Here is an 11,142-nt window from a genome sequence, read left to right as displayed (position 1 = left end):
TCCTTGTGAGAGTTCTCACATGAACATCTTACTTTCCTAAATTTTTTTAACATTTATTTTTTGATAGCGTGAGTTGGGGAGGGGCAGAGAGAGACAGGGAGATATAGAATCCAAATCAAGCTCCAGGCTTGAACTGTCAGCACAGAGCCCGACGTGGGGCTCGAACTACAGACCATGAGATCATGACCTTAGCCGAAGTCGGACATTCAACCGACTGAGCCACCCAGGCTCTCCCATCTTACTTTTATGTAGGCACTTTTCTTTGTTCATAGAATTCTTCCAGGTTATGTGCTTTTTCCTTCAGCTGTTTGACTTTTGCTTCTTTTGTGGCTTTCATAGACCTCAATGCATTACACTTGTCTTCCAGGGCCTTTTTATTTTATGGGGGGAAAAAAAGGTGTTTTCTTGACAAATGTGCACATGACCTGAGTCTTGATTTTGGTGAGACAGAAAAAGGGCAAGAACCATGAAGGCATGAAGGTATTCTTTCCCTTACCAATGCAAAGTCATTGCCACCATATGAGGATTTCTCGCCAACAGAAAATATACCTCCTAGTTGACAGTTATTGGACCTCAAGGCTCTTAGCTCTACATCCTCAAATTCAACATTTGCATCTTGTGGTTAAGACAAATATGAGGAAAGACTTTCACGGAAAACTGATCGCACAACAATTTCAGTGTACCTCACACAGCAAGATTGTGCATTGCAATGAACAAAGACCTTGAGGCATGAATATAACTAGAAGACAAAGATGGTGGAAAATAGTTCATGTCTAACAACTCATAAATGGCTTTCTTAGTGGTATACATATCTATGTATGTGTGTGTGTGTGTGTATCCCCCCATTCACGTTGAAAATTCACTGTTCAGTATTCAGAGAGAAAGAGACTATGGAGCACCTGGGTGGCTCAGTCAGTTGAGCATCAGACTCTTGATTTTGTGTCAGGTCATGATTGTAAGATCATGCAATCAAGACATGTGTTGGGCTCCACCTTGAGCATGAATCCTGCTTAAGATTCTCTCTTTCCCTCTGCCCCTCTCCTTCACTCGCATGCCCCCTTCACTAAAATTAAAAAAAAATCATAAAGAATAACTTAAAAATATTTTTTAAAAGGGAAAGGATTATACACTTTGGCTATCACCCTTTCTCTCTCAACTATATTTGGGTATTTTCTACATATCTTGGAGGGCAGAGTTGAATGATATGATAATTACCTAGTTGTGAAAATAAAAGATAACTCCTAGTCCTTGAAATAGCAAAATTCATCATGGTGGTTCAAGTAAAATTCCAGCTCATTGCTCAGAAAGAGGTTTGGTTCCCAGAGGCCTCTACTGTGGTAAACAGCAAGCAAATATGCTGTGCTCACTTCACCCAATGAACAAAAAGCCTCCAAAGCCAAATTATAGTAAAACTCAGCAGCCAACTCTTACCACTTCGTGATTCTTCACATTCCTTTCTCTCTCTCTGAGTTTGCAAGGTAGCAAGTGCACTCTTAAGGGTGTCATTTAAAACTTCATTAAAGTGGGTGCCTGGGTGGCTCAGTCAATTAAGCATCCGACTTCAGCTCAGGTCATCATCTCCTGGTTTGTGAGTTTGAGCCCTGTGTCGGACTCTGTGCTGACAGCTCAGAGCCTGAGGCCTGCTTTGGATTCTGTGTCTTCCTCTCTCATGCGCTCTCTCTCTCTCTCTCTCTCTCTCTCTCTCTCTCTCTCTCTCTCTCTCAAAAATAAATAAACATAAAAAATTTAAAAAAAGAAAGAAAGAAAAACGTGGTACATCCAGACAATGGAATATTATTTAGGGCTATAAAGAAATAAGGTATCAAGTTATGAAAAGGCATGGAGGAAAACCTAAACATATGTTATTAGGCGGAAGAAGCCAATCTGAAAAGGCTACATACACTATGAGTCCAACTATATGACATTCTAGAAAAGGAATGATGATGGAGATAGTAAAAAGTTCAGTGACTGTCAGGGCTTAGTGCAGAGGAAGGGGGAGGGATGAATAGGTGCAGCACAGAGAATGTTTAGGGAAGTGAAACTAGTGGGTATGAGACTATAGTGGTGGATACATGTCATCAAAAATTGTCCAATCCAACAGAATGCACAATCCAAGAGTGAACCCAAATGAAAACTATGGTATGTCATACATAGGTTCCTAGTGTCAAAGACATATCCTCTGTGGGATTCCACCCAGGAGTTGTGGGGGGAGGGGGGTGGCAGGAGCAGGGGCACGGATGGTGTGGATTTTTGGTAATGGACCTTCTCTAGGCTGTTTCGTTGGTTCCCAAGGACTCTCCTTTGGCCTTTCAGCCCACTGGAGCCAGTTAGGATTGCAAGGTTTAAAAAAGGACTGGTCTTCTGTAACACTGCAAGGCCTCATTATTCCTTAGAATGTGAGCAAAAATGGCCCATTAATGGGACATTAAGCTTCAGCATAATCTTTCCCTTAGATCTCTTCTGCAGGAAACAGGGCACATGGACTGAGGTACCATATGTCCAGGCCTGAATAGCCATAAATCAGGACCCCGATCTAAGTACCTCTTGAAGAATGTGTTTGGACAGTAAGCAGGCTGATGATTGTCTAAACAGGCCTCCTCTGAATAAACCCAGCTTGCTGGAGGAAACACAGGCCATCCCTAACAAAGAGGATGCTGACATTCTTTGTTCCTCCTTACAGTCTTAGGTTCCTCTAGCTGTAAGTGGGAGCATCTCCTTCATTCATTTCCCAGGTTAATGGCTATAATTGGACCCAATTGTCTCTGGTGAGTCTACCTTGGGACAGGGAGTTTAAGGAATATTCTCAAGCAGCTTCCAAAACTCTTCTGTTTCAGGAAAATTCCCTGTCTGGACAGATATGGACTGCCTGTTTCCCCTTGTTGGTGGGGGAAAACATCTGCATCTGGTCATCTGTCTGAGATGACAGGCTTTAGGACCAGAAAAGCTCTTTCTCTGCCTTCTGGGCTTTGACTTGCCTCCAGCCTTCCTGGAAGCAGGAAGATGGTCTCCCATCCCTGCCTTCCCCTCCCCCTCCTCCTGTTTCTGCACCACCTTGGGTACTGCCTGCATAACTGGTTCCTATACCATCCTGGGTGACTCTGGTACCATTGGCTCCTCCCGATCCCTTCACTGTCAAAGAGCAAAGAGCACCCCCTTGGACTTTAAATGTTCACTTCAGATTCCTCACCAGTGTCCCAGGTACAAATTGACAATGCGGAACAAATTGGTTGACTTTTAAGTGGACACAGGTGGAACATACTGAATATTTAAACTAATTTGTTTGTTGGTTTAATTAAGATAGACATATCTTTGGAGTTGTCAGCATGAAATGTGAAACTTTACTCTACCAACATTTGCTAAAGGTCAAATAAGCTCCTGTTATCTCTGTGGCCATTTGTTAGCAAAGGGATGACTTGAAATGATGGTTAATTTCGCCTGTCTCAAAGTTTTCATGAGTAATTATTAAGATAGCTATCAAGAGCTTTGGTAACCTGAAACTTTGAATTTTTGATAAGTTAAATGATAAATTGGGTTGAATTCATTGGTATCTAAGTATTTTCCAAATGAGATAAAATACTAAAGCAGTGTTTACTGAACGTAGTTTTGTGCTTTCAGCTTCTTATTGCACAGAACCTGAGGATACTTGGGTTTGTTGGTAAATATGCTGTGTGCTTTATTGAAAGATTGTACTAGGGAAAAACCTCTGTTTTAAAATTCAGATCTAGAAAAATTCTGATGTAACAGTTCACAATTGGTCACTACTTAATTTTCACTGGAGACTAAGGTTTCTAAGAGTTAAAATTCTTCTGCTAAATGTAATTAAGTTTGATGGAAATAAGAAAAGCAAATCTGAATTTAAAAAAATGTTTGTATTGGGGCGCCCGGGTGGCTCAGTCGGTTGAGCGTCTGACTTCGGCTCAGGTCACGATCTCACGGTCCATGAGTTCGAGCCCCGCGTCGGGCTCTGTGCTGACAGCTCAGAGCCCGGAGCCTGCTTCCAATTCTGTGTCTCCCTCTCTCTCTGACCCTCCCCCGTTCATGGTCTGTCTCTCCCTGTCTCAAAAATAAATAAAACGTTAAAAAAATAAAAAATAAAATAAAATAAATGTTTGTAAAAGTTTTATGAAGGGAAATCTTTGGAAAGGAATTTTATGTGCTGTTGGGACAAGGTCGAAATAAATGGATTTTAACAAGTACACTGGTATAAGATTGAAATTCTGCTTTTCTCTCTGTTAAAAAAGACAAAGGTTTCTTGGATTATTGGTTGGCTCTTGATGAAAAAAAATGCAAACAAAGTTGTTTTTTTTCTTCTCTTTTGTCTCCCCAGATAACCAAAATTTCTATGTTTTGTCTTTATTAGGTCTTTGGTTACTTCAAAAAAGTTAAAACTTCTCAATATTTAAGGAGCTAAGTTTTACTGACAGCTATATAACCCTACATATTTGTCTTTAAAATCTTATTGTCACCTTGGTTAAATAAATAATTAAGTTTTAAGTTTTATAATGATCCATAATCCTATTTAGACATGTACTTTAAAACTTTCTGAGGGTTGGGGTGCCTGGGTGACTCAGTCGGTTAAGCATCCACCTTCACCTTAGTTCATGATCTCATGGTTTGTGAGTTTGAGCTCTGCGTCAGGCTCTGTGCTGACAGCTCAGAGCCTGGAGCCTGCTTTGGATTCTCTGTCTCCTTCTCTTCCTTCCCCTTCCCCACTTGTGCTCTGTCTCTCTCTCTCAAAAATAAATAAACGTAAAACTCTCTGAGGGTTTTAACAAACTTCCTCAAGATGTGAATAGTAAATAAAGTCTTTTTGACTAATTAGGCTTTTTTATTTGGTATGTTAAATTACTTGGAAAGAACTCTCAAACAAATAATGATAAACCTTAGGTTGTATTGCTTGGGCAAATGCTGTGTTTATATATATATATATATATACACATATATATATGTGTATATATATGTGTATATATATGTGTACATACATACATATATATGTATATATATACATATATATATATAAATATATATATACATACATACATATATATATACATACATATATATATGTATATATATGTGTATATATATATACACATATATATATATGTATATATATGTGTGTATATATATATATATGTATATATATGTGTGTATATATATATATATATATATATATATATATATATATATATTTCCGGAAGTTTTAATATGATTTGATAATAAGGTCATCACTTGATATTCTGATTATTGAAGTGTTCTGTGTCACAGAAGTAACTGAATTTTCTTGTCAAGTGCATTATAGTCATTTGTAATTTGCAAAATGAGTTTCATCTTCAAGGAGATTCATTAAAAGAACTTTAAAAAAAAACAAATACAGCTTTTTGATATCTTCAAAATCACAAAAGTGAAATGGGCAAGAACTTCTAGAACTAAAAGCTACATTCAAACTGAACAAAAGATTAGCAACATGACACTAAACTGAAAAATTATGATTCTTATGACTTGTGTTTGAAACATTATTTGTTCTCTAATGTTTGCTCTTCCAGATTAGGAAGAGCTCAATCAGGCTCCAGGCTGAGCATGGAGCCTCCTTGGGGTTCTCTCTCTCCCCCTCTCTCCCCTCTCCCTCTGCCTCTGCCCCCTTTCCACAACTTGTGATCACTCTCTTTAAAATAAAATTTAAAAATCCCAGTGCAGCTCTTTCTGCCCATGGGTCCTGTCCCTGTGCTATAATAAAATCACATTTTTGCACCAAAGACATCTCAAGAATTCTTTCTTAGCCATTCGCTCTCTCAAACCCAAACCTTAAATTTTTTTTTCATGTTTCATCAAAAATATGTATGAACTTATGAAAATTAGTAATGGGAAACCTGACAAAATGGACACAGGATGTTTTGTTAGGGGCAGCTCTCCCACTCTACCATGGCAAATTAATTGTAGACACAACAGGAAGAGAAAGACTTGACCTTAGAAAGACTTGACCTTGCTTGTGGATACTAATCCACTACTCCAGCCAGAGGGAAGAAACTCTTTCCTCACTACCACCATCTCTGCAACAGCTCAGACAATGAGAAGCCACCACATTTCAAACCCCCATTTTACTCCAATGGACTTTTAATCAGCCTTCCCTACTTACCCCTTTTCTCCTTAAAGAAGCATTCCCCTCCTTTGTTTCCTGTACTTGCTTACAGTTTTGCCCAGCTTATATGTCCCAGATTACAATTCTCTTTCATTCCTCAATAAAACCATCTTCTTCTGGTAAAATAACTGGTGTTTTCTATTTTTAAGGTTGACAATTCTTGGTGACCAGAAGTGGGATCCAGAGAAGACCACAACTGCTCCAGAGCTGGCTAGCAAACGGGTACAGTACCCATGGACCTTTTTGAGCTGCTTTCATGCCTACCCTGGAGTTTTAAGGAAAAGTTTTATCCTGGATTTCAAGCTCCACACCTCATATCTCAGTTCTTCAGGATTTATTTGGGATCTATTTACGATTTTTTTTTAAATCATCTCGAAGGGTACTCATTTGGCCTTCAGTCTAAATGCACTGTGCTAGCTTTTGGTCTAATTCCTGTTTTGAATGAGACTGCTCCCAATGGAACTGGGCTAGCCCTCAGTATGAGTCCTTTTCACAATCAGACTTTTCCAGTTGGAACTGTGCCAGTCAGAATTGTGAAGGCCTTTGTTCCTATTTCCCTTTGCAACAGGACTGTTCCCATTGGAACTCTGCCGGTTGGAACTGTGTTAGCTTTCAGTCTATGATCTGCTTGGGGCTCGACTGTTCTCTCTGGAACTGTGCTGGCCTTGGGCCTGATTCCTTTTGGAAACAGCTTGTCCCTGAAAATTGTCTAAGGAATGGGATCCCAAACATCAAAATGCTCTGAAGGCATCCTGCTTCCTGGGACTCTGGATGGTTTTATGTTTAAAAACGATGGTCCCTCTCTGTGTGCACATTTATAAATGAAAAGACTGACTCAACCAGAAATAATTTAGAACTTCAATGGCCGTTATGGGGAACTTTCGGTCATCTCAAACTTAATTTTCTCAAAGCTAAATTGAACAACTATGGTTCTAAAATTGACAAAACTGAATGAGATGCCTATTATTTTGAAGCTTCCAAATGCTATCAAGAATCAAAAATTACATCTCTCCAAATACAACTTACAAAATAAATGATGCAAGCATAGATTAAAAAGACAAAATGGGGCTTCTGAGTCCTCTTCTTCCCTTCCTCCACCTTCTCTGTCTACAGACAGGAGGCAACCACCTTGTGCTGAGGCCACAGCTCAGGCCCTGCCCCTGGTGCCCATCTTCTTCTGTCTGACATAGTGTGTAAGGCCATTACTAAGGCCTCATGTTTGTCTTAAGGCTCCTTTCCTGTTGTTGTTTTTTTTATTTGTTTTTATCTCGGTTGTAATGTTCCCAATTGGCAGCTCATAAGACCTCCTCCAGCATCCTTTCCAGGCCAATAGCCAATTTTTGCATCTTCCTCTGAATATCTGGGGGCAATTGAGACACAAATTTGTCATTTAAAATCATCTCAGCCTCAGGGCTGTCAGGGGAGATAGCCATATATTTAACGAGAGCCTTCCTCGACCTCTCTAGGAAGGCCATCGGGCTCCCATTTTGTGTTTGTAAAATAGTGGCTAATTTAACAATTTAAGGGCTTAACCTTAGACCTCCTTAATGTCTCTAAAGCACAAGCTTGGAAGTGGTGGCAATACCATTTCTTAATGGGAGGGTCATAGTCCCAATTAGGATCTTGGGATGTAATTACCTGAGCCCCAGTAGGAAATTGGAAGTTCCCTATAGGGCCTCCAACCCCATGATAATTAATGAATTGTCTTTATCTTTTTCTTTCAGAATTTATGGATCAAAATCATCCCATCTTTTCAGAATGCATCCCACAGGAGTATTGGCCTTGGTTGGGGAATTACCCATCTACAGGAAAAGGAAGAAGAGGCACCCCTTATCTTAATTTTCCATAGCTGGCCAGGAGAAGCCTCATGTCCTGACCCTGATAGTTGGACAGGAGAAGAAGCCTCATTTCCTGGCCCTGCATTTTGTCTGGCTATTCGACTGGCAGCCAAAAGCTTTGTCAGTCTCATGAGATGCTGGGAGCAGTCACTCTTATCCAGGCTTGACCCTACCTCCGAGAATTGACCTTCTCTTCCCTGATTTCTCTTATCCCTCCGTTTTCCCCCTGCAGGACTTTGGGGGTATCGACTACGACCAAGCAAGACTTCCCTGGTTGTAGAAGGATGCACTAATTTTATTTTGGCCCAACAGTAATTGTCCTTACAAATATATTTTAAAAGGCTTGCGAAAACTATTTTTTGTAAGGATAAAATTGGCTGCCAAGAGGGCTAAGAGGGACAAAGTAGAAGTCTATTTCCTTGCCTTTTCAGCAATGCCCACAGAAATATGTTCCAGCCATTTAGAGTATCTAGGTTGTTACAAATTGGCAGACACTGGGCTAAGTATAGCAAAATGGCTCCTGTGTATTCTAGTACAAGCTCTTTATATATTATAGTGATCTATCCCTTAAATGGCACAGGCATCCATTCCTGTTCTAAACAGAAACAACCCAAATGTGGAGCATTTGGAGTCTGGCAGCGAGGACACTGTCACCACCTCCCCAGCCTTTGGATCAAAGGAGGGGAAATTTCAACCAAGGCTTGAATAAAACAAATCAAAAGGGCATGCTGTCTGGTCCTTTTGGTTAAAATCACATTTTCCCCTATATTTTTGGGCAGATAAAAGGGGGGGGAACTTTGTTTACCTTTTTTCTTTTTCTTTTTATCAAAAGCATACCGACAATCCAAAAAACCTTTGCTTTTTTAACAGAGACTAGGGCAGAATTTTAATCTTATACCACTGTACTTTTAAAATCCATTTACTTGGACCTTAGTCCATCCTGAGAACATATAAAATTTATTTCCAAAGATTTCCCTTCGCAAACCTTCTACAACTTTCTTTTGCTTTCAGATTGTGACCCAAGCCCCTTTTTCTCCAAACAACCAGTCTCATTTGGGACAAAATTACTTTCTTTTACCTTCAACAAAAACGTATTCCCATTCCTTATATCTTTCTTACATATCTCCTACCTTTCTACATAATAACTTTCTTATTTTTATCCGTCTTAATTACATTAAGCAGAATTTTAACTCTTAGAAACCTTAGTCTCCATTGAAAACTAAGTAGTAACCAATTGTAAACTGTTATAGCAGAATTCTGCAGATGGCAAATTTATCAATTAAGCAGAAGCATGTTTTCCAAAAGACCCAAATATCCTTTGTTTCTGTGCAATAAGAAGTCAAAAGCACAAATCTATGTTTAGCAATCAATGCTTTAGCATTTTATCTCATTTGGAAAAGACCTAGATGTCCAATGAATTCAATTCCAATTATTCATCCTAACAAAACTTGTACGTTTCAGGTTACCAAAGACTTTGAAAGCTATCTTCACAATTACCCATGAAAACTTTGAGAAAGAATTAACCATAATTTTAAGTTACCTTTTTGCTAACAAATTGCAACACAGATAACATGAGCTTATTTGACCTTTAGTAAACCTAGATAGAATAAAATTTTCTATTTAATGTTGATAACTCTACTTTTAATTAAACCAACAAACTTAAATTCACTTACACACCTAGTTAAGTTTCTCTTGCATCCACTTAAAAGACACTCAATTTGTTCCCTATTGTCAGTTTTTACCTGGGACACTAGTGGGGAGATCCGAAGTGGGTGGCCCAAGGGAATGCTCTTCACTCCCTGACATTAGAGGGTGGAAGGGGAAACCAATGGTGCCTGAGGCACTGAGGATGGTATAGGAGCCAGTTATGCCAGGCCTCACACAAGGTGGTGCAGAAACAGGAGGAGGGGGGAAGGTAGAAGAGGCAAGATTCTGCCTAAAAGCATGAGGCAGATAAAAGCCTAGAGGGCAGAGAGAGAGAGAGAGAGGTCTCCTGGTCCTAAAGTCTGTCAACTTGAACAGATGAGCAGACACCAGGTTTTTTCCCACCAACAAGTGGAATTAGGCAGTCCATGTCGGGCTAGAGAAGACAGAGAACTTCCACTGATTAAAAGGAGTTTTGGCAGCGGCTTGGGGATATTCCTGAAAGCCTCCATTCCGAGGTAGACTAACTAAAGACAGTTGGCTCTAATCACCATAGTCATTGACCCAGGAAATGAATGTGGGAGAAGCCCCCACATACAGTTACAGTAACCGGAATGTATTAGGAAAAACAGTGAAGGAGTGTTAGAGTCCTCTTTGCTAGGGATGGCCTGTGTCTTTTTCTTTCCCCAGCACCTTGGGTTAGGTTTTGGAACACTTCTATATATTGTTCAGGGTTGTCTTCAAATTGCTCAGGTTTTGCCTTTTTATTTGCTTAGAATCTTGCAACGAAAATGGAACCTTCATGGCACCAAATTCACCACGAAGCATTTTAGTCAACAGATACATTGAATGTACCTTCCTTTGGAAGGAAACATTTTTTATCTCTGACAATCCTGGATAAGGAGGGCATGAGGGTCTAACAGGTGGCTTTTCCTGAGAAGAGCCCTCAGAGGGCAAGTCTGCAAGAACTTGCTTTTCTCAGCCCCTTTAAGGTCCAGAAGGTTGGCATCTAACTTACAACTCTTACATAAGGAAATTTTGACCGCTTACCCTCTCTTTTACAATATAGATCTAACTTTAAGATAGTACTGACTGAATGCTTCCCTCAGACCATGAATCTCCATTCTCCAGGAGGTATTTCAGGCACCTCTTAGCATTGGCAGGTCCAGTATCAAGTCCTGACCCAGATAAGACTCCTGAGGAATTCTCACACCGTCTTAAGCCATATTGGTCACCAAAGAACCACGGAATGGGTATTAGCACTCGCTTTAGCTGCCTTGTCAGGTCAGAACCTTTCCACTCTTCATCTCATTCACACACATAGAGTGACTCCAACCTGTTGCCCAGTGCCCACCCAGCACTTTAGAGTTGCAGCTTCATTCCTTATTCCTTATGGAACTACTCAGGCATCTCTGGGAGGTAATCAGGCTCCCCTTCTTCCTCTTCGGGGCAGGTCTACCAAAACAAACCTGGGTTTTTACCAGTCTGACCACGGTGCTCTCTAAGCTGGTTCCTGGGCCT

At 40.1% G+C, this 11,142-nt stretch overlaps 1 long non-coding RNA gene across 1 annotated transcript in view; it reads left to right on the top strand.

The window, feature by feature from the left end:
- The window catches only part of LOC111559414, a 36,634-nt gene extending 27,933 nt beyond the window's left edge, over positions 1 to 8,701 (top strand). Inside the window, exons 2-3 of the long non-coding RNA XR_006593731.1 lie at positions 6,289 to 6,361; positions 7,864 to 8,701. This is a non-coding gene — a long non-coding RNA (uncharacterized LOC111559414). The remainder of the gene's footprint in view (positions 1 to 6,288; positions 6,362 to 7,863) is intronic.
- The last annotated feature ends 2,441 nt before the right edge of the window (positions 8,702 to 11,142 follow it).

Source organism: Felis catus, unplaced genomic scaffold (assembly GCF_018350175.1).
Source record: "Felis catus isolate Fca126 unplaced genomic scaffold, F.catus_Fca126_mat1.0 Un_scaffold_60, whole genome shotgun sequence".
Classification (NCBI taxonomy): Eukaryota; Metazoa; Chordata; class Mammalia; order Carnivora; family Felidae; genus Felis; species Felis catus.
Note: the sequence above shows the minus strand (reverse complement) of the source record. Positions and strands in the feature narration are given on the sequence as shown.